General features: G+C 39.4%; 1 protein-coding gene across 2 annotated transcripts in view; it reads left to right on the top strand.

The window, feature by feature from the left end:
- PEX14 (peroxisomal biogenesis factor 14) overlaps positions 1-23,675 on the top strand; it is a 2,179,090-nt gene that overhangs the window by 1,184,587 nt on the left and 970,828 nt on the right. The window lies entirely within an intron of this gene.

Below are 23,675 nucleotides of genomic sequence, written 5' to 3' on the forward strand. Positions count from 1 at the left end.
ACCTGGCATTTTAATAGGGGTGTATAAACTTTTATATCCACTGTATATTCAATTAAAAACTCTACAAGAGCAAGTCCATTACTTAGGATTCCCTTATCCCTTTCTCTTTGCCTATACTCTGATTTCAATCTCTGGAAGGGATGGCAGTCTCAAGCTAACGTCTTCTTGGCCTCATCCCATTGTATTATCTTCCTTCTCTAGTTATTTGCTCCCAATTCATTGGTTCCTTTGCTAGTTTTCTCCAATAAATTCCATCTCTCTCTCTCTCTTGGCTATTCTCTGTACCTCTACTTGCAGCCATCCCCATTGGCAAAATCTCTTTTCTCCATTCTTATGTTGGCTTGGTTCTTAGGACACTTTCTGCTACTTTATGACTATAATATTCTGTTTGGCTACTATTCTCCTTAAGGAGCTAAATCCAAATCCTCTCTCTTTATTTCTTGAATTCCCCCCTCCTTCATCTTCACCCCTTTCCATTATAACTTTCTGTCTGTGTTTATGTGTATGAACCTTAATTGTGTAGTTCTAAAATATCCCTTCAAATCAGGTAATGCAAAACCACCTTGTTCTATCAGAAGGATCAGCTTATTCCACTTAACCTGTTTCCTTTTCCCCTCTCAGATAAATTATTTCAACTCTTTATTATTGTCCACATCTTCTCCTACGTTGATAAAAAAAAATATGCATGACCTATAGTTTAAGGGACTAAAAAAATTCACTGCTTGTATCTTACTATCCATATCCATTAACAAGAGTTTCCAGTTTCTCCGTTTTTGTAATATCTTTTGTTTAGTTGCTTCCCACGTTTCCTTAGCTGTCCTAACAGAAACTGTTTTAATCCATGCTCCTAAAATACATCATCTTATACTGTTCGCATAAATATGGGTATTGCTGAACCAGTTCATGTGTAGGTACATAATTTACAGCTATAGCTTTTGTTCTATCTTCATTAATTTTCTATCCCCAAAAGACTTGAAACTGCCTCAAAATGTTCCACAACATTGAAATGTCCTCTTTAGTATTTATTGCGTACAAAATAATATCATCTGCAAATAAAGCCAATTTTTCTTGATTACCATACAGATTATATCCTTGTATTTCTGAGTCCCTTATTTTCTTTGCCAATGGCTCTAAATGTAAAGCAAATAACAGAGGAAAGACGACACTCCCTGCCTGGTTTTTGTGTTCCGACACAACGTATCAGAAAGGAACTCTCCCACTTTAACTCTTGCCTCCAGTCAATCATATGTCCTCTTAATTAACATTATTATTGTATCAAGGAATGCAAATGTTTCCATTGCCCTATTCATAAAATCCAAACTTACTTTGTCAGATGCTTTCTGTTCATTAAGACCCACCAACAACAGTGATTTTCTTGCATTCTACTTCCCTCTGCGTCATCATTGTTCTATTAATGTTTACCCCTTACCCCCCACCTCCACAAAGCCACATTGATCTGTATCTGTCAATGTTGGCAACACCTTTGCCATTCTTTTAGCTAATAGACATAAACAATTTGTATTATGGTTTAAGTTGAAAAGAGTCTATATGAATCTGAGTCTGATGGATCTTTACTGTCTTTAGGTATTACAGCCACCACAGCTTTTTTCCAAAATGTTGGTGCTTTCCCTCCATTTAAATTGCTGTTAAACAAAACCTTACATATCTTTTTCACCTTGTTCCCTACTAATTTCCAAACTTCCACAGGAATATACCATCTGTTCCTGGAGACCATCCAGCAGATTGATTATACATCACCATTTTTATCTCATCTCCTCCTATCTTAACTGTTAATTATTGAACCTCATCTACCTCTAACCTTGGCATATTTAACTCTTCCATGAATATTTTCATTTGTACTCTTTCTTGATTTCCATGTTTCTCTGCTTTATACAGATTTCATTAAAATTTCTGAAATATCTCTAATACCTTTATGGAAGGTCTGATTATTTTTCTTGTTATAGGTTCCCTAAGTTTGGTGACAATCCTTTCTACCTTCTGTTGGCAGAGCCATTGTGCTAAAAGCCTTTGTGCTCTGGAGATACAAAAGACAGTTGCGTAACAGCAATCTGTCTAAACTCATACATACTATCCAGGTACTCCCTTGTTTTCTCCTTAGCTTTCTACAGTTTCTTTTCTTCTCTCAGATTTCACTTATTCTGCAGTATTTTAACCTTTGTCAGCCCCTCTAAATAATTTCTATTATTTCTTAACTGTATCTGTTTTTCTTTTATTTCTACCGTATTTTAAACTCCATTTTCATTTTGTCTCTCTTACTAGCTATAACGTCTGAGGAAATTTTTACCTTCCCTAATGACTCTGGAACAATTTTCACTACCCATTCCTTAAACCCCTCTCTTTTTAACAGGTAGGTGGGAAAGTGCCAGTGTCTCATTTGTACTTCATTACCCTGCATTTTTATCTTAGTTTTTATTGGTTCATGATCTGAATTGGTTATTGGATGTATGTCAAAGCTTTCAATTAAATGCATATGTTCCTATGAAGCATACTTTTTATGTAGTCTAGTCTATATATCGTACATTGGGGAATATGCAAATTCTCTCCGAGTTCCTACTACTGACTTCATGTCTTTCTTACCAAATATTTTCAGAAAATTCTTCAGAAAGCTACCATCTTCTGTCATATTTTACCTACTAGGTTCTCCAGATACATCCTCAATGTTGGAAATTAAGTTCCAGTCCCCCCATAATTAATACTACCTGCTGAAGGCTGATTGATTTCCCAAAAAGTCTTAAGTTCCATAATAGCAGTTTTAGGAGGAGTATAAATACACGGCAGTGTAATCCTGTAGCCAGTAGCCCCTTGCTACCACCAATCTGTCATCCTTTTCTCCTCTTCTATTACTATTGGAGCTCCTGTAGCAATTCATATTGAGCTCCTCTAATAATTAGTATAAACATTTTGATCATTTTAAGCCTTCGGGGGGGGGGGGGGTAGGTGGAAACTGCATACAAGATGGCAGGTGTGTATACATCTCCTGATAGATACTCATAGAAATCTTATTTTTGCAGTAAAATTTCTGTTTGCATCCTAGCAGCTGTTTATTGATCACATTTCTCAAACTGTAAGAAAGGAAAAGAGTTTTTTGGACAGTTGAGATTTAATTTTCTGTGTTTGTGATGGATTTCTGTTTTGTACATCTTTTAACATTGCTTTAATCTAAATTCTTTGTGAAATTCATAGGCTGGCTATTCCTTAAAAATACATTTCGGAAAGTTTTTCGTCATTACAAGATTTCACATTCTAGAAATTTCTTTGAAAACATGATCAGAGTTTTTGGACCTGTAGTCTTCTGTGAATGACGTTAACGAAAGACTACAAGAGGAAAAAAAGAAGAAGAAAAAAGAACTCACAGTTTCTGTATGCACAGAAAAACTTTTTGTCAGTGGTGCAACAACACACATGCCTTTGGTGCTGGAAGACCAGAAGACTGTGGGTTCTATTCTCATTTCCAGGTGGATTGCTGACACTGTAGTGTAGCATTAAGGGAACTCTGCAGTCCTGAGTATGTTACCCTTCAATTTAGGACTTGTGGGTGGAGTTGATCTCCCATCCCACCTTGCAGTCAACTAATTATTTTGTAGCATTTTCTTGGGTCGCCTTTGACACTGAACTTTGGTCCCTTGCTTTTGTGTGTGTCATTCTTTGCCAGATGCACTGAATGAGGTATAGAGCACTAAATTAAGGAGCAGAATACAGGTGTTGGGGTCAGAAATTAGTTAGTTGTTATGGTTTACAAGCCATAACAGTAATATTGTTCTACCTTTTTTTCCATTACGTTATTTCAAGAAGTGATGAATCAAAGCACCAGATAAACTGAGAAAGCAGGCACTTTGTAAACTGATTTTGTACAAAGCTGTGAACCTTTTACCAGCTGCATGCCATTTTATGTATACCCAAATAAGATGGATGCAGCCAGGCTTATACCACTTTCCTTTAGTTAGTCCCCATTCTTGTTTCTGAATGGGATGTGCGGGGCTGCAAAATGTTTAAAATTCTACTTGAGGTGTTGTCAGACAACTTTTCCTGGAGTATGGTTTTGACTGTTTTGAAAGTTTTTAAGACTTTTTATCTCATGATTATGTGATTGTATGTCTGTGTTTGTCTCTGTGCCTGCACCCCTTTCTAGAGCCACATTTCCACTCCTTCAGACTAATGCAACTCTGTGTTACTTTGGCTTTATAAAAAAAAAATGTCTTCAAGTCTGATGCCCCAATGAATGTGGGTAATGAAGTATACAGCTTGGGATTCATCCAATATGTAAGTTGGGTGCTGTCATTAACTCTCCAAATTATGTTAACATACTACAAGAGAGTCTCACAGCAACAAATGACTGGTGCCAAAGTCATGGCCTAAAGTTAAATACAGAAAAATGTATCGTAGCATTTGGCAAAAACATTGCACCTACTGATTACCACATCAACTGCAATCCCCTAAGCACACAACCTGTGGTGAGAGACCTAGTTACACAGGTTGACAACAGTCTCACATTTGACTGTCATGTAGCTGCAGTGGTCAGAAAAGCCTTTTACTTGGTGTATTTCATAAGTAAAGGGGTTGTATCCGGAAAAAAGGAGGTTATTACCTCTCTGTACTCCTCCCTCATTAGGCCAGTAATTGAGTACAATGCCCATTTGGTATGTACCTCTCTAAACACCTGCACCAACTGGAAAGGCCGCAGAAATAACTCACACAGAGAATCCATGTCGTCCAATACCTGTCCTATGCAGAGAGGCTCAAATCACTATTGCACTACTCCGTATCATAGAGATTGCTCAGAGGTGGTCTGTGTCTCGCCTACAAGGCAATCTCGGACCCTGCCCTACTAGAGATGCTGCATACCCATAAGTTTAATTCCTCAGGCATTACCTGCTCGAAAGGCCTAAATATAATATATGATATTAACAAAACCTGCCGAAGAGACAGGTTTGTCTCCCAGAGTCTGCCCCGTCTTTGGAATAGACTTCCCATAATTGTCAAGCAGATTACATCACTGACCCTCTTCACATGCAACTTTGATGAGTGGATGGGAAACCACAAATTTGTCCCAGGGGTTCCAACTGCATCTCTCATTGACAGGGGCAGCAGGTGCTGACTGAGGTTTCTTTTTTGGGGGATAAACTCTTGGCTTGGCTTGTAAAGGCCCCAGGGCCATTAGCCAAGTAACCTCCTATGATCCTATGTATTATATGCTAACTGTACACCCATTTCTATCAGATAATAGGGAGCTTTCTGTTCCATTTCTCCTCTTCTTTTTGGTCCTGTTTTATGAGCATGGTTTCACAGTCCTTATGCACATTTAACTACCAGAACATGGCAGTGATATTGCTTACATGCTGAGAGGGGGATATGCAGAAAGCAGCTGGATTGATGCTTTAATAGAAGGGTTCTTATTGTGCTGTAAGCTCTTGCTGACATCAGTCTGCATTGTGTGTCATATTTTTGACACCATATCATTATCGTGTAGCTGATATTCAGCAGGACTATATTATTAGCATGAAGCCATTTCTATAACAGCTGGGTGCCTTACATTTGCCTAGAAATGGTGAAGTTGTCATAGTGTAAAGGTTCCTCTCTCTGTTCAGTTTGCTCATTTTCTTTTTCTTATGGTTACATTTTAGTTCCTTTTAAACCCATACCCCATTTCAGTGGCATAGAGGGACAAAACCCTGACTATGACCCAGAAAATCGAAGTTCAAGTCTCAGCTTGGCCAGTGGAGGAGCCAGGCAGGAGAAGATGGTACACCGCAACTGATACCAGCCTTTTGACCTGAAAGGATGGAGAGGCCATTCACTTGGTTGATTAGCATTGTGCAAGTGGAGGCTTGCATGCCCCTGCAAACATCTAAGACCATAGACATTGGCTTAGCTGTACCAAGCTGATTCATAGGTGTGTACTAGGCTAATGGCCCTGGAGCCTTTACAAGCCTAGCCCATAGGATTACCCTGGCATTGTGCCACCTGACCTTGGTTCCCAGTACCACTGGAGTGATCCCCAGGGTGAATTTTCTATTTCCCATCCACTCATCAAGATTTTTCTTGAAGAGGGCTAGTGAGGGGCTCTGTTTGACATGTATGGGAAGTCTGTTCCATAGCATGCGCAGTCTCTGGGTTATGAACCTGTCCCTCCAGCATGTTCTGAAACAGCTTCACTTGTATCAAGATTATATCACTCCAGATGGGACTCGAACCCACAATCTCTGGCTTAGGAGGTCAATGCCTTATCCATTAGGCCACTGGGGCCTGACAGCAGCAGACGCAGTTTATCCTTATCTTATAGTGATAGTAGTTATTATCAGAGTGTGAATGGTTGCACACACATGCACAGGGGAGTGCATGGGATTCCCCACAGTGATGTGGTTACTCATGTCAGAAACTAGTGAAAAGTTTAGGTTTTAACTATAAACAGACGTATAGCCTGAATGACTATGAGGGCACAAACTATATCCATGGCTGCCTGGATGATTGTAATTCCAGTCATCTTTTGCAGTCTTTCTGGAAATAACCCAGTATGGAGGAACCAGTGGGCTCAAAACTGATTGGGGAGTCTTAGTGGTTGACAAGAATGAAGGCAGAGAGTATTAAATACACCATGCTAGAGCTTTTGAAGATCAGATGACTGTTTTCTCTTAGGGTAATGGGAATGTGACGGCAATGTGTGTTAGACTAATTGGCTGTTGGATAAAGTTGATAGGTTCATAGGTAGGTACTAGGCTATCTGCCTGAAGGCATTTATAAGCCTAGCCAGAATGTGTTGGCTTTCTCTGCCCCCTTAGATTAGTTCCCTGTGCCTCTGTCCAGCAGAGCCACTGAAGTGATCCCTGGGGTAAACTTTCTGTTTCCCATCCACTCATCAAGGTTTCTGTTGAAGAGTGTTAGCGAGGAGCTCTGCCTAATGTAGATTGGAATCTTGTTCCAAAGCATGGGAAGTCTCTGGGATGGGAATCTATTCCTCCAGCATGTCCTATTTATTGTTGTGGTGAGGTTTAGATCCCCAGAGCGTGTGGCTTGAGGGGATAATTAGGTGGAGCATCTCCATCAATTCTTGGTTGGACATGGCCTTGTATGTCTTGTATGTCAGTCAGAGATCACCTCTGAGTAGGCGGTGTGCAACCGAGTACAGCTGGAGTTTCTTCAGTCAAGCTGCATAGGGCATCTGTTTGAGGCTGTGATCCGCTTGATTCAGCAGCTAGTACACAGTTAAGGTCTCCTTGTGGTCTACAGCTGTTGGGTAAGGATAAACTGTGTCTGCTGCTGCTGCTGCTGTGCATTACCGTTTCTTAGGTCATTCTCGACTTGTACAGGCCAGCTAGTCTACTGGGATATACTGCAAGTCTTTTATTAACATTCTGTATTGTGGCTGCTGATCTGATCTGACTTTGTTTCAAACTAAATTAAAAACTTGAGAGCCAATATGAAGTAGTAGTAATGATTATGAACTGTAAAGTTAATTTCTGTAGAGTGCAGGTTTAAGCCACATGCATACTTTTTGATCAGGTTAGGAAACAAGGTCCCTTTTCACACACACATTACAGTCAATTGGGTCTTGCCTACTTAACGGTAGGAACAATTGCTAAGAGAATTGATACCTAATAATGAAGCCGGTATAGCAGTGCAACAGAAGAAGCAAATAACTGTCAAAAACAATCTGCCTTCACAAAATAGAATTCATAATTTAGAGTGCTGTGCATGATTTAAATGTAACCTTAGCAGTTTTTGCAGAATTATTTTCTTTTGACGTCAAAAACTAGCATCTCTAATCCTTTCTTTGCGTACTCTATACACATATGTAACTTTAAAAGTCTTACTGTAACGTCCCATTGTATTTTAAAGGAGAGTGGCAGTGAACTAGAAAATAATTTTTCCCTGTAGATGCTGTTTTTGAAATATTGGTTCCAGATCTTCTGTTCGTCCATATGTATGGGTCTTTTAATATCCTCTGTGGGCGTTTCTGATCTTCAATCTGGTGTTAAACGGCCCTTTTAATATCCTCTGTGGGTGTTTCTGATTTACACTGCAGCATTAGATGCCTTTTGAGAATTGTATGACACAGTTATTTTCTTCTCTGTTAAATTTTAATAGTAGAACTTGGATGTGTTATGCAGCCATTACAAGAGCAGTGCAAGAAATGTGAAGAGCATATTATAATTCTAAAGTATTACTTAGTGTCTACTTAATAAATTGGAAACACCTACTAGGTTATTTAAAAAACCTTTAGGAGGTGGATAAACTCATAAATGGAGCCCGTATTTTGTAACAGTTTCTATAGGTGGCAGTATGTACAACATGACAGACAAACTGATTCTGTTTCTTCAGATGCCTGCGTGCATGAAAACTGGAACAGGTGTAGATGAACTCATCTTATCTAAAGCAGGGAAAACTGACTAGTAGTCATTGTAGCTTCATTTTTTATATTCTTTTTCTGTCCTCTTGTCAGTTGATCATCTGCCCTCACCCATTGTGGATTGAATTAATGTATTTCCCCTAATTCAGGAGCTAGAGCTGATTGCTGTGTAACTGTCACCCAGGCAGCCATCATAGTGTCTTCTGATAATGGTGCACATGTGCTATGCAATCTGGAACATATGCATGGTTCCGTGATCATGTGATGATGGCATATACACTGCTGTCATATACTACATGCTAGCATGCTGTGATACTAGTCTTCCAACAGGTGACAAGCAGTAGACTGAGCTGCCCCCCCCCCCCCCCCCCGCCGATGTGCAAGCTGTTGTCAAATGGTCACTCCAGTGTCCTGCTCACTAGCTAATCCTTAGCTGTCTGAGTTGTAGTCAGTGCTTTACACTTTTATGTCACAATACCTATCATCTTTGCTGTCCTTTAATTTATATTGCTGTACTCATAGTGACAAAGTGACTGAAGACTTTTATACTGCAGTACAGAATAAGAGAAGTGCAAATATTAAATACAGATTTTTGTTTTGCCTAGGCATTTATTGATAACATTTTACATAAAATAGATGTAATTATTCTTTAGGTTAGAAACGTCCACCTTCCATGTGATGTTTCGCTCAGCATATCAGCAACTGTGTTACTGTTTATGGAGGGCTTTATTGACCACATTGAAGGAAAGTAATTCTAGAGAGAACAAATACACTATTAGAAGAGATGCTCCTAGGGTTTGTATGCAAGAATGTAACAGAAGAAGAAGTCCAACTATGACAAGCCAGTATGGCCAGTAGATAGTGAACCTGAGTCCTCCATTAAAGACCTAAATTCACCTGTCAGGTCCAGATTCCTGAGATGAAACAGAAGTGATGGGAGTGAATGACTAACAACTGAGCACCCATCTTGGGATGAGGTAGTGCGGGAGTCGGAGAGTACCTTGTGATGGATATTAAGAGACGGGCAGCTTGTCACAACAAGAGGCCTTGGGTTGAGCAGACCATGGCTTGTTGTGCAGGTTACTGTGAAAGCACAAATATAGTGTACATAAAGGCTAGTGCTGTATACATCACATCTCATGGTTCAAACTTACAGGAGGGGCGGAAGAAGTTAAAATAAGAAAAATGTCTTCCTGCATTTTTGAAAACCATTACTTTCCCAAATAAAACACAGTAGAGAGAGTGGGGAACTGGGTGGATGTAAACCAAAAAGATTTTATCAGGAAGTTGCTTATGACATATTCTGATAGGGACTAGGTTAATAGCAGTAATTAGGAAGTGGGTCTCTGTTAAAACTGGTGACTAGGAAACAAACACAGCACATTCCTGTGATATAACTTATGTTTTCTTTTTCACTTTCACGTTAAATAAGAATATTGACATGACTGAGTGGGCATAAAGAGTAGTGACCAGAGTGATACAGGGTATGGAAGAGTATTTGTATGTGGAATGTCAAATAAATTTGATTTGTTCACACACTGGAAGAAAGGAGTATGGGAAACATAACAAGGGTAACTGCAGTTGTAAAGGGCAGACTTGGTAGACTGAAATTTACAGGAAGGGTAGAGATGAGAGAACTGAAGAGATGTGGTTGTTAAGCTGTGGAGAGTTTATTTAAAGGGGAAAATCAAATATCATTTTTTTCCTTAGAGTGATGGGTGGTTACATTCAATAACAGTAAATGCAGGGAATGAGGATTATTTTAACTTACTTTCAGATGAATTGAATTTATTTAATCATTTAATAACAGAAGAAGTGACTTGATGTTTTCAGTCATGACATTGGGAGGTTGGAAGAAGGCTGGATGACCTGTAACTCTGCACAACAAGGGAATAAATATGCAGACTTCGTATAGACAGTAATTGGAAGTCAGAATCAAACCCCAGACCTTAGAGGTATGAGACAGAAGCACTAACCACTGTACCTCACTGTCTTCCAGAAAGGTGTAGCATGAGAATATGAACAGATGGAGTTGTGAACTGAAGAAGACCATTAGTCTCTTGTATTGCAGTTTTATGTCGCATCCAGAAATATATGCAGGTGTCCAAATTTGCTTTAGCAGTGCCCTCTACACCACAGTGAAGATGTCACTTTTTGTACTGTATACCCCAACATAAGACCACTGTGACTCATCTGCACAAGGGTGGTCCTCTACAGGCCCAAGTAATTATAAGTAACCAAATTGATCTGTACACTGCCACTCCAAGGAAACGCTCACTATTAGACAAACAGAAGTATCTGCTAAATAGCATGAAAATGTAAGAACATAGCCCACATATAAAAAAAATTAATAAAGTTAAGTGCTTTAGTCTTACTGAATAAAAGACTTCATCAGAACTGAAGAAATCTACAATTATACATATTTAAAGCACTCCAATTAAAGACTAATATGTAACCAGTTAAGTTCTTAAAGTTACAGTACATTTCCAAAAAACATGACAAACTGGCAATAAAAAATATATAACATGAAATACATAAATTATTAAAAATATGTAAAATATAACAAATATACACACACACATATGTATATATATATATATATATATGATCATATAAAATGTATAATCATAACTTAGCAGCCCTCATACTCAAAACTGGATACATTGAAATAGTTTCATTTAACCAGGGTGGTGTATTGGCATTCAGTGTTAACTGCCAAAGCAGTTCTCTATATTCTAAAGTGTTCCCCCAACATTCACCCCTAAGGTCTTTGTTAACTACTTCCAGGATGGAAAACATAAATCCCCGACATCAAATATTGTGCTTATATAGTGCATTTTTACTGTTCCTGTTTTTTATATTGTGACAATGCTTGTAAATCCTTTTATGTAATGACCTCTTGGTTTTACCTATATAATAATGTTTACACACCAAACACATCACATGTTGACCATGAGAATATGGTAATACTACTTTGGAATTTGTATAAATGTAAGTACATTAATGGCAAATACCACATTTACATGTACTCGCTTCTTTTATTGCTTTTAACACCTTTTTCTAACACTTTTTTTATATTACCAGCCATATTATAGACCACATATGGAGGGGTTGCAAACTTTTTAGAAGCAAAAGCTTTTAAAATATTCCAGTTATTCCTAATAATATCACACCATAATTCATGGGGCCATATTGTAAAACTAACGCTTTAGTAAAATTGTCATAATTACCCACCAAAGCTGTATTATGATTAAGAACATATACATTGAATGAGTCATTACCTAAAATAGGAGAAAACTAATTTTCTCTCCTACGTAAAACCTGATTATGGTTGTATATTCTAAAACAAATTATTGGCGTAATCTCTCTCCAAAAACCTGCCCACCAGCTTTTTGCATTCAATTAGGAAATCTTCTTCCTCGGAAATCATCCTGGAGAGTCTAATAAATTACCCCTTCAGAATGCCAGTTTTATTTTTTTAAAGGGTAACAACTTTCAAAATGTAAAAAAAACTATTACTAAAGGTATTTTCTCTATGAACAGTAGAAGAAAATTTCCCAGAATTTTTGTACATAAGCACATTCAAGAAAGTAATCTTGTCAAATGCCAAAACATGGGCAAATTTAAGGAATAAGGTTGTATCATTAACAAACGTCAAAAACTATTGAATCATGTCAAGACCACTTGACCATAAAATAAAAATATCACCCGAACATCTAAGATGTAAATGACGATGTTGAAAGAATTTTGAAAGGAAGATAAACTAATTTTCCCATTATAACGTAACAATTAATGTTTTAGCAGAGAGAAAGTCAAATAAAACAAGATTGTCTTCAGACATGTCCAAACCTTCCAGCAGGGGAATGGCAGAAAACCAGTCTGCCACATCGGTAGTTAAAAAAAAATAAGTCCCCATTATAAAAATGGAATTTAACTTAGCCAAAAATTCCCACAAATCCTTTAAGATGTGTTTAATAAATCCATGTACTGGTTTACATTTCCTATCAACAAAATAAGCAAAAGGGTGAGTTTTAGACCCACAGGCAGCAACAATCGGTCTCCGGGGGGGGGGGGGTCCTATACTCTATATTTTTGGAATGCCAAAAATTCTAGGTATTGTAGCATTAGGATTATATAAACGTCATACAAGTTCTTGTCCATTTGGCCTTGGATCAACCAATCATTTAACAATAAATCTGTTTTCTTATAACTAGTGTTAACTTCATTGAAAGAAGCCACTGTTTATTTAGTCTCATCTCTTATGATACCAAACAGTGCTGATACTTAATCTATAGTATCAATTAACACCCCCCCCCCCCCAGTCAGGCTTCATAACTCTTCATGTTTTATCTTCTTTTAACTGTTCCAAAAGCTGTCTTTCCCCTTTGGTTAAACTAAATGTGTTTTTGTAACTAATATTATCCATATGTAATAGATGAAACTCGGAGATAACACCTTTCTCAGACATATTAATGACCGGATGAAGTGAAGGGTTAAAAGTACTTTTTTCTTAAAGCCATTTGTCTGCCCTCTTAATTTTATATTTATCATTAAAAAGTAAATCCAAATTCAATTTCCTAGTAAAAAGCTTAACTCATTACATCCGAGTGACACCTACAGGTGCATCTCCAGTTACCTTCTACTGATGCCTCCTGGTTCCAAATATTACTTGTTCATATTTGCAACAATAATTCCACAACCATGTTATGTACAAGGATTTAAAAGATTTCGTCTTAAAGCTTACACTATAGCAAACTCAACTGCATTAATATTTGACCTCTGGCTAGTGCAGGTAAATAGATATTAATTAACTGTTGTTTTTATGATCTTAATTAACTGTTGTTTTTATGATATTAATTTATGTAGATATAATTTTCACATTTGTCTGTCTCGAGAACCAAGCAGCACAGACAGAACTCCTTAACCTCAAATGAAAGCTGACAGATAGATGAAAAAAATGTGTGTAACTTGAGTAGTTGCTGAGATATTGTAAGTTGTTTACAAAATATTACAAACATAATAGTTACTGTGTTAACTGTGACTTATAAAATTTACTTTAAGACCTAGAAGCTGAAGAATACTACCACTATAAAATAGTTTCTGCTGAAGTGTTTGCCATTTATGCTTCTTTCATAATCCCCATGGTTCCAGCGATATGAACATTTGTTTGAACTGTGAGGTCATAATTTCATTCTGTCAAAAGGCTTAGGCTCCACCCATTGGAAGTTAAAGTGCAAACTTCCTGAGCTCCTTTGGAGTAAATGAGTTAAAACCTAATGTAGTATCCACTATATCAAATCTTTTAATAGGGATAAAAGAAAAAAAAAAACATCTGATGTTGTTAATCTTCGTTCATTCCTTAATGATAGGTTATCGGTTCCTTCCTTGGAACCAAGCCGGCCTCATACCAAGCTCGCGTCAGCCAAAAACTCTTGAGCCAAGATCCTAGCCAGAATGCTCTGCTCCCTGTTACCTCAGATCTCATTTGTCATGTTGCTGTAGACACCTTCAGCACCGACATACTGTTCGGTGCAGTCTTTTTTGACACCGTCTTTACCGGTGCCAAAACCTTCCTCGACGACACTGTATTCATCGGCGCAGACTTTTAACACACCACCATTTATGGTGCAAACACCCTTGGCTCCTATGGCGCTGCCTTTGTCGGCGCAGATAACCTTGACACCATTCTCCTCGGTGCAGACGCCCTCGGTTCCGGGCTCTGCCCCACACGAACTAACAACGACTAAGTATTCTCCTTCCTTGGATCCGTTTGTGGGAAGCCAATATAGCCCTTGTTTTAGAAAGGCCAGAATGTCCTTTAGGTCTCTCTGAGGTCAACCAGGAGCTTCTCAGAACAGGATGTGTTGCGGCTTGTCGGCCAGTTGCATGTGGCCAGGGGTCTCTCTCAACCATCTAAAGCTACGTTCCCTCTTTCAGTTGACCGTATTTCTCCACAGACTCTAACGTACAATCCTCCTTTGACTTCCAGGGAAGTATCAAAGCCCCTTCCTCTGACAGCCACTTCCCTTCCTTCGACACCAACAGTAGACCTCACTTTTTGAGCCGGAGTCATCCTTATGGTCCTCTGTGCACTGGGCTCTTATCAAGCTAGTGGCTGTGCCGTGGGGGTAGGCATTCTTGGTTCCACACCAATTTTTTCTGTGGCACCCTCCATGAATCCTCCTCCCCTCATGCTTCACAGTTTTCTTGAGACTCCTGGCCTGGGGTTGGCTCATCGGAGTGGGTTGTGACCCTGGTTCCGAGATTGTCATGCTGGGTTCCAGGCTCCCATCTGTCTTCGGGCGGTCCGGCCTTCCAGGCCATAGGGAGAGCGCATGCCTCCGCTGACAAACCCTCCCTGTCAGAGTCCTTGCCTCCCTCTGTGCCGCAACTGTCGCAAGCCACAACCACTGGACACTGAGCACAAGGGCCTCAAGCTTCTCCATCTCAGGAGATCCCCTCTTTGCAGTCTTCCCCAGAGCTCCACACTGAGGAAATCCTTTGCAAGGCTTTGTGCAAGAGGAAGCACATGGACTCTGCTGAGGAGTCTTTGACCAAAGATACAGACTTTGATGATGGGGAAGGGCCCCCACTCTCACCCTCTGATGAGGTGTCCTTTGGTGACATCCTCGAGATCCAAAGACAGAGGGGTGACTGGAAGTTCTCCAACCCTTCCTCAGAGGAATCTGTATTCTTGCAGGGTTTTTGTGCCCAGCCCCCTCCCTCTTAGGTTACCCCACCGGCCGATGAGCATGCCCAGAGTGGATGGGAGGCCCCTGACACTTTGAAAACTATACCTCGGAGGTCTGACAAGATTTTATTTCCCCCTGTTGAGCATCCCCACTGGTCCAAAGGTCTTCCAGTAGATGCCATGGTGGTGGTGGTTGCAACCAAAAAAAGACTTGGCAGAAGAGAGCCAGACTGTCCATCCACCCAACAAGGAGTCCCGGGTGAAAGACAGACTCTGGAAGCATGTGTTTGCTTCATTGACCTTCGTCATAAGGTCTTTGAACTACTTGGCACACTTTACATGGCTCCAGAGGGACCTTATCATCTCTCTGAAACCTTGGTAGGAGCTGTTTCTGATGAGGTGTGCGACAACGTAGCTTTTCAGATAGTGGTGCTAGAATCGATATCCAATTCTTCCCTGCACCTTATTACACACGCAACGGAAGGAGCGGCTAGAGTGGCAGGCGCAGGTATAGTCTCGAGACGTTATGCCTGGATGTGCGTTTGCGACTTTGTGTAATTTTTTAAGGCTTCCTTTATAAACAGCCCATCGAGGCTGCTTCATTGTTTGGCTCTAAGGTTAAAGATATGCTGGCAAGGTGCGAACAAGATGACAAGAACCTGTCTGTCATTGGTGTCAGACACGTCACTCCTCAACGATTCTACTCCAGAAATCAGAGGAGCAGGAAGATGTGGCACAGAAAATCACAGGGCTCTTTCGGTGATGCACGTGCCGAGTTCTCCCCTAGAGGCAGAGGGGGAAACTCCAATGGAAGATTCCCCTTTCGGGGCAGGGGAGGTCCACGAAACTGGGGTTCCAGAGATTCTTTCTCTGGGCAACCCTACCAGCGCTCCTGAAGCATTGCCCGACTGCTCACCTCTGGATAGCGATCGGGGGTCATATTTCCTTGTACCCCACAACTTGCTGAACCATAACAACCGATTCTGGGGTACAACGTATAATATCCAGAGGCTACCGCATCCCCTTCCATCTCTGTCCCACCTCACCCAGAGACTTGCCCAACGTCCCACCCAGTGAAAGGGAAGCAGCAGCACACAAAATCCAAATGCTGCTACAAAAATAGTCATCCAAATGATCCCCCCAGACCAGATAGGATCCAGTTTTTACTCAAGGTTCTTTTTAGTGCCAAAAAAAGACAGGGGACTGGAGACCAATTCTGGATCTCAGCACACTGAACAAATTTGTAAAAAACAAAATTCTGGATGGTCACAGTTCAGTTTATCCTTCCTCTTCTGGAAGAAGACGATTTGATGAGCTCTGTAGATTTTCAAGATGCGTATTACCATATAAAAATGGACAATGGCTCAAGAAGATACCTCCGCTTCCACATAGGAGTCAGTCACTACCAATTTCGAGCACTGCTCTTTGGTCTCTCTACAGACCCCAGAGTGTTCACCAAATGCATGGCAGTGGTCATCATTCACCTTTGACTTCAAGGATTCCAGGCATTTCCATATGTAGAGGAATGGCTCTTTACCACCCCCATCAAGGGTCTACTGGAAGAAGCCCTAGACTACACTCTTCTCACAGCTCAATGCCTGAGAATCACTATAAACTGGGAGAAGTCCAACATGACCCCAGCACAATATTTAGAATTCACTGGGGTTCTGTTGGGCATGAGGAATTGCACAGCATCTCTTTTGGATCACAGACTTCAAAGAATAAGACAACAGGTTCAGCCGCTAATTTGTCACCACAAATCCTTTGCTCGATCCATACTCCAACTCTTGGGGTCGATGGCAGCCTCAATCACCATTGCTCCTCTGGCCAGATTCCACTTGAGACTTCTCCAGTGTCTACTTCTCACTCAGTGGTACCCTCTACAACATCCTTTGTCTTTTCAGATAAGTGTAACTCAGAGATGCAAGCAAGATTTGCTCTGGTGGACGTTTCAAAATCCCCAAACAATGGTCTCACCCCTTCAGCCCCCATCAGCCGAAAGCCACGGTGACCACAGATGCCTCCCTGATGAGGTGGGGGGCTATGTCAGGGAAACTCGGTCCAAGGCACCTGGTCGGAGACAGAGGCCCATTTGCATATCAGTGTCCTGGAACTGAGGGAGGTGCTATTAGCGCTGCAGGAATTCCATTCGATCCTTCAGTCAGGGACTATTGTGATCCAGTCAGAAAACATGTCAGTGGTCTGGTACATCAACAAGGGGGCACCAGATCATATCCATTATGCCGAGAGGCCTTGAGAATGTGGCAATGGGTGATAGCTTCTAACCGCTTTCTAATTGTAATGCACATTCCCTGGAGCGCCAACGTGATAGTGGACAAATTGAGCAGGTGCATTCTACAACCTCACGAATGGTCCCTCAGTCCTGTGATAGCGGCAAAAATTTTTAACCATTGGGGCCAGCCTTGCTGCGACCTATTCACCTCCCCAATCAACTACAAGTGCAACAACTATTTTGCCCTGATCCCCCGTCGGGGACAGTTGACGCTCTAGTCCACGCTTGGCCTTCAGGTCTGCTTTATGCTTATCCTCCTCTTCCCCTCATCTTCCAATTTCTGAAGAAAGCACGGCAGTTGAAGAGCAAAGTGATCCTCATTGCTCCATATTGGCCTCGACAAGTTTGGTTTCCCTTCCTCTGGCCTCACCTTCTAGATCGACCATGGATTCTCAATCCATCCCCAATTTTTATCTCCCATCTGCAGGGTCTGACTCACCCCAATCTAACAAGCCTGAAGCTGACAGCTTGGTTTCTTCACTTCCTGTGATTGCCAAGCAGGATAACCTCTCTTCTCCGGTGCACAATATTCTTATCACATCTTGTAAATCATCCACCAGGCTAATCTGTCTCAGCAAATGGAAAAAGTTTACATTATGGGCAGCGAACAAACAATTGGACCCCTTGTCAGCCCCAGTTTCGGCGGTTTTAGATTACTTATCACATCTTTTTCAATCTGGGGTGTCAGCCTCTACTATTCATGTTCATTTAGCTGAAGTTTCTGATTTCCACATTGGCTTTCAGGATTCCTCACTCATGTCACATGGATTCTGTAAGAGTTTCTTGAAGGGTGTTTTTCACCTAAAACCTCCCTTTAGAGAACCGGTGCAACCTTGGGGGATTTGGCCTTGGTTCTACAAGCCCTAACAGCTCCCCCATTTGAGCCTGCATCGTCATGTGATTTAAAGTACCTCTCTTGGAAAACTTTGTTTTTAGTTGCAATCACATCGGCCAGATGTCTGTCAGAACTTCAAGCCTTATGCATCAAACGTCCCCACCTTATTTTCCATAAGGATAGAGTATCACTGAGAAGTAATTCTTCCTTTTTACCCAAAGTGGTGTCAGAGCGGTCTGTCAACCAGACTATTGACCTCCCAGTATTTTTTCCAAATCATTCTAACAAGGGAGAGTATTGCCTGCACTCCCTGGATGTTCGCAGGCAAATTTATTTTTATCTGGACAGAACAAAATCTACCCGTAAATCAGACCAACTATTTCTAGCCTTTTCTGGACCAAGGCTAGGTCATCCTATCTCTAAAGTTACATTGGTGTCATGGTTGAGAAATTGCATTACCTTCGTCTGCAACAAGAACAACATCACCTTGCCTCACAAAGTGAAAACTCATTCTACAAGGTCTATGGCAACTTCAACAGCTTTCCATGCTAGGGCTTCCCTCAATGACATTTGCTCAGCTGTGAATTGGGCCAAACCCCATACTTTTATCCTTCATTACAAATTTGATTTGCCCTCCAGAAGAGGAACTTCTTTTGGTTCTATGGTGCTCAAGAATTTCCTTCCATGTGGGCCACCCAGGGATACAGGTAGCTTGGGACTTTGTCCCATCAGTAAGGAATAAACGAAGATTAACAACATCAGATAAAGAAGTTATGTTTTACCATAACATTCCATCTGTGTTGTTGATCATCGTTCATTCATTACTCCCCACTCTCCGTCCCCCTCCGGGGTTTACTGGTTGATCTCGTATACCCCCTTTTTCCATTATTGTAGGTCTGTTATGACCAGAGGTAGCCTCTACTTTTGTCTATCAACTTGCAGACTCGATCTCAGGTAACAGGGAGCAGAGCATTCTGGGTAGGATCTTGGCTCTAGAGTTTTTGGTTGACGAGAGCTTAGTATGAGGCCGGCTCGGTTCCGAGGATGGAACTGATAACCCATCAGTAATGAATGAACGAAGATCAACAACACAGATGGAACTTTATGGTAAGACATAACTTTTCTTTTCAAACAACAAGAAATTTAAATCCGTCTCTTTAGTAGTGTATTTAAATATCTGTATTGGTTTACAGCACTGTTCGGCTCCTTTACAATACAGCTAACGTGCCCTTCCTAATCAATGTTGTGAGCTTGATGAATATCTGGAGAGATTCCCTTTGTGCCCCCTTCCCCCATGATAATAAGTCTGATTTAAATAATCCATCTTCCTCCCCTCGTGTGCATTTTGATTCATTATGCATTTTCATTTGTGTGATATGGGTATTCCAAAGGGTCCAAATAATCACCATTATTATCAATATCATACTAATTATGAACTTCTGTTTGTTCTCCCTGTATGTTATTCTGAACTACATTATAACCAACACAGTCCTTCTCTAACTTTGTAGGTTTCCCATAATTAAACAAACCAGGCAAGTTGTATGTAGTTTTTCTCTGATATTGTGACTGGTCTCTTTGAATTTTCCTACATTTCCTAATTTAATACCTTCTCAATACTTATACACCTTAAAAATTAAACTGTTATAATTATCCTTATAAATGTCAAATAATAAATCTTCACAAATTCTTTTATTTAATTCTTTCACCACTTGAAACAATTCTGCTATTTTAAAATCATTAAATGTAATAATAGCCTTCATTAGCAGAAATCTGTGCCTGTTGAACATATCAATCAGCTCAATGTAAAATGGTGAATGTAGTTCAACTCCATTCGGAAATTTGTAACACCTGAAACCCCGGGGAATAATTTTTAAACTAATACATTCAACAAGATATGAATTCTCCATCACCAAAACAGTTTTTTCGAAAGTTTCAGTGGTATCTAACAGTGTGTATTTCCCTGACCTGGCGGAGTGAAGATCAGTTTGGTTACTGGTTCTTTGATTTTCTGCACTGTGGGCTATTTTTTGGGTTGTTTTGGATTTCCTTTTATGGCTGCCTATCTATGGATCTGCACACCACTACTAACACTTCACAGTGTATTTTAGACGCCGATACATATCCTAATAAATTATCATCTGACTTCGATTTACTTAAAACTAAGCTTAGCTGGTGGAGCTTGAGTCGACAGAATGTTAATTCACAATTTCAGCACAGACTGAAATTTGGATGTATCAGGTCGCAGTGAGCTGAACATAGTGATTCAATGGCAGCTCTTACCTTTCATGATGGGAATGCCTCTATGAGAGTGTTTCATTCAAGACATCCTGTTATTTCTAATGTTACTTCTGGTACTACATTATCTACAACACATTTTTTTGACCATCCTGACATGGATATGCTGAACAATGGGTGTCCTGCTTTGGGCAGTATAGTTTCAACGGATGACGGTTTGCCGAGCAGAAATGAAGAATCGGATTGAAATGGCAGAAAGAAGTCAGTTAACTGTAGAAATGAACAGATTGGGTATGTAAGTACTGTTGATGTTGCTGGCAAACATTTCAATTTTCAGTATTGGTTAAAATGTGAGCACATTTTGATGAAGCTCACAAAGATGTGGTACAAACATGTCCTTCCTTTGAAGATACCTTTAAAACTTAAAAACGGTGGCTTCTTTGTATCGATGGAAAATTCATATTTTCAAGTGGTGGAAGAATTAAATAAAAAAAACTTTGTGAAGATTTTAGTATTTGATGTTTATAAGGATAATTACAACATGTTAATTTTTAAGGGGGGAATAGTTCTAATTGATACTATGGATTATGTATCAGCTATGTTTGGTATCCTAAGAGGTGAAACTAAATATGTGGTCCACTAGGAATGAAGTTAACATTAGTTTTACGAAAACAGATTTATTGCTGAATGACTGGTCGATGCAAGGCCAAATGGACAAAAACTTGTATGACTTTTATATAATCCTAATGGTAGAATACCTAGTATTTTTGGCATTCCAAAAATACATAGGAGTATAGGACCCCCCCCCCCCCCTGAGACCGATGGATGCTGCCTGTGAATTTAAAACTCACCTTTTTGCTTATTTTGTTGATAGGAAATTAAAACTAGTATATGGATGTACAGAACATATTTTAAAGGATTCATTTGATTTTTTGGCTATGTTTAAATCCCATTTATATGGTGAGGATTATTTTGTTTTAACTGTTATTGTGGTGTACTTGTTTTCCACCACTCCCCTTCTGGAAGGTTTGGACATGTTTGAAGACTGTCTTTTGTTGTTTGATTTTCTGTCTGCTAAAGACATTAATTTGACTAAAGATTGTGTCAAAGTACTTTTATAGCATAACTGTCTGTTTTTTGATGAGAAGATTTTCAAACAGATCCAAGGCATAGGTAAGGGTGCGGCTTGTGCACCCATTTATGTTAACTTGGTTATGTTATGATGGGAAAGAAAGTTTATTTTCCCTTCAAAATTCTTTGAACACTATCATTTATATCTTGGATATTTTGGACAATATTTTTATTTTATGGTCAGGTGACCTTGACATGATTCAGGAGTCTTTGACTTTTGTTAATGGTAGAGACTTATTCATTAAATTTAACCATGTCCTGGCATTTGACAAGATTAGTTACTTGGACATGCTTGTGTACAAAAATGCTGTTATATTTTTTTGTGTATGCATAAGAAAAATACCTATAGTAATAGTTTTGTACATTTTAAAAGATGTTACCATTTAAAAAAAAACAAAACTGGAGTTGTGAAGGTGAAGTTTGTTAGACTAACCAGGATGATTTCCAGGGAAGAAGATTTCTTAATTGAATGCAGTAAGTTGATGGGACATGTTTTTGGATAGAGATCACAGATATCTATAATCAGGTTTCATGTAGGAGAGAAAATTAGTTTTCTCCTATTTTAGGTAATGACTCATTCAATGTACATGTTCTTAATCATAATACAGCTTTGCTGGGCAAGTATGACGATTTTACTAAAGCGTTAGTTTTACAATATGGCCCCATGAATTATGGTGTTATTAATATTATGGGGACAACTGGAATATTTTAAAAGCTTTTGATTCTAAGAAGTTTGCAACCCTTCCACGTGTGGTCTATAAGGTGGCTAATAATATGTAAGAAGTGTTAGAGAAAGGTGTTAAAAGCGATAAAAGAAGTTAGAGTATGCGTAAATGTGGCTATTGCCATTGATGTACTTATATTTATACAGATTCCAAAATAGTATTACCATGTTCTCATGGTCAACAGGTGATATTTTTTTTAAAGATTGCAGTTGCCAAACAAAAGGTTAATTTTATCTGGCAGTATGTTTGGTATTCAAACGTTTTATATAGGTAAAAGGATTTAGAAGCATTGTCAAGATATAAAAAACAGGAACAGTAAAAACTCACTATATATGCACACTGTTTTATGTGGGGGATTTAGTAAGTTTATATTTTCCATCCTGGAAGTAGTTAGCAGAGACTTTAGGAGTGGATATTGATGGAACACTTTAGAATATAGAGAACTGCTTTGGCAGTTAAGATTGAATGCCAATGCACCACCCAGGTTAAATGAAACTATTTCAATTTATCTAGTTTTGAGTATGAGGGCTGGTAAGTTATGGTTATATGTTTCATATAATCATAACTATATTTAATATTGTGCGTATGTTTTAATATTTGATATATTTTGTTTTATAGTTTTTGTCAGTTTGTCATGTGTTTTTTGCATGTGTACTATAACCTTAAGAACTTAATTGGTTACACATTCATCCTTAATTGGAGTGCTTATTTAAATATGTACATTGATGGATGTTTTCAGTTCTGATTACGTCTTTTATTCAATAATACAAAAGCCCTTAGCATTATTAAATTTCATTACAATTTTTTACATGTGGGCTATGTTATTGCATTTTCATACCGTTTAGCTGCTATTTATGTTTGTCCAACAGTGCGTGTTTGCCTGGACTGGTGGAGTGCAGATTGATTTGGTTAGTGGTTCTTTGATTTTTCTGAACTTTGGGCCATTTATTTTTGTGTCTTTTTGGAGTTTCTTTTTATGGCCAGGTAATTGTAAGCCCATTAACCTCAACAGCCTTATATGCAAAGTCATGGAACATATTATAGCAGAACTAATTTGTACAGTCGTAAGCAACTTAAGCAATCTAGATCTCACTCAGGTTGGTATTGTGAAGGGCAGTTCTTGTCTCCTGAACCTAGTAAACTTTGAAAAGGCTTTTGGACAGTAGGCATGCTGTGCATGCAGCCACACTTCTTATCTTGACCTGACCAAGGGTTTTGACAGTATCCCACATGCTGGTATTATTGAAAATTAGAGAAATTTAATATGAACCCATCTTTTATCCATTGTCTTCTGGATTGCAAATTTGCTAACAGATTCCAAATATTTTTTATTTATTTATCCTTTATTGACCAGGTTAGTTTGACTAGGCTAGTGACCACTTCAGTGGAGACCCAAGGTT

This window comes from Protopterus annectens, chromosome 2.part1 (genome assembly GCF_019279795.1).
Source record: "Protopterus annectens isolate FY-2018-M chromosome 2.part1, PAN1.0, whole genome shotgun sequence".
In the NCBI taxonomy this organism is placed as follows: domain Eukaryota; kingdom Metazoa; phylum Chordata; order Ceratodontiformes; family Protopteridae; genus Protopterus; species Protopterus annectens.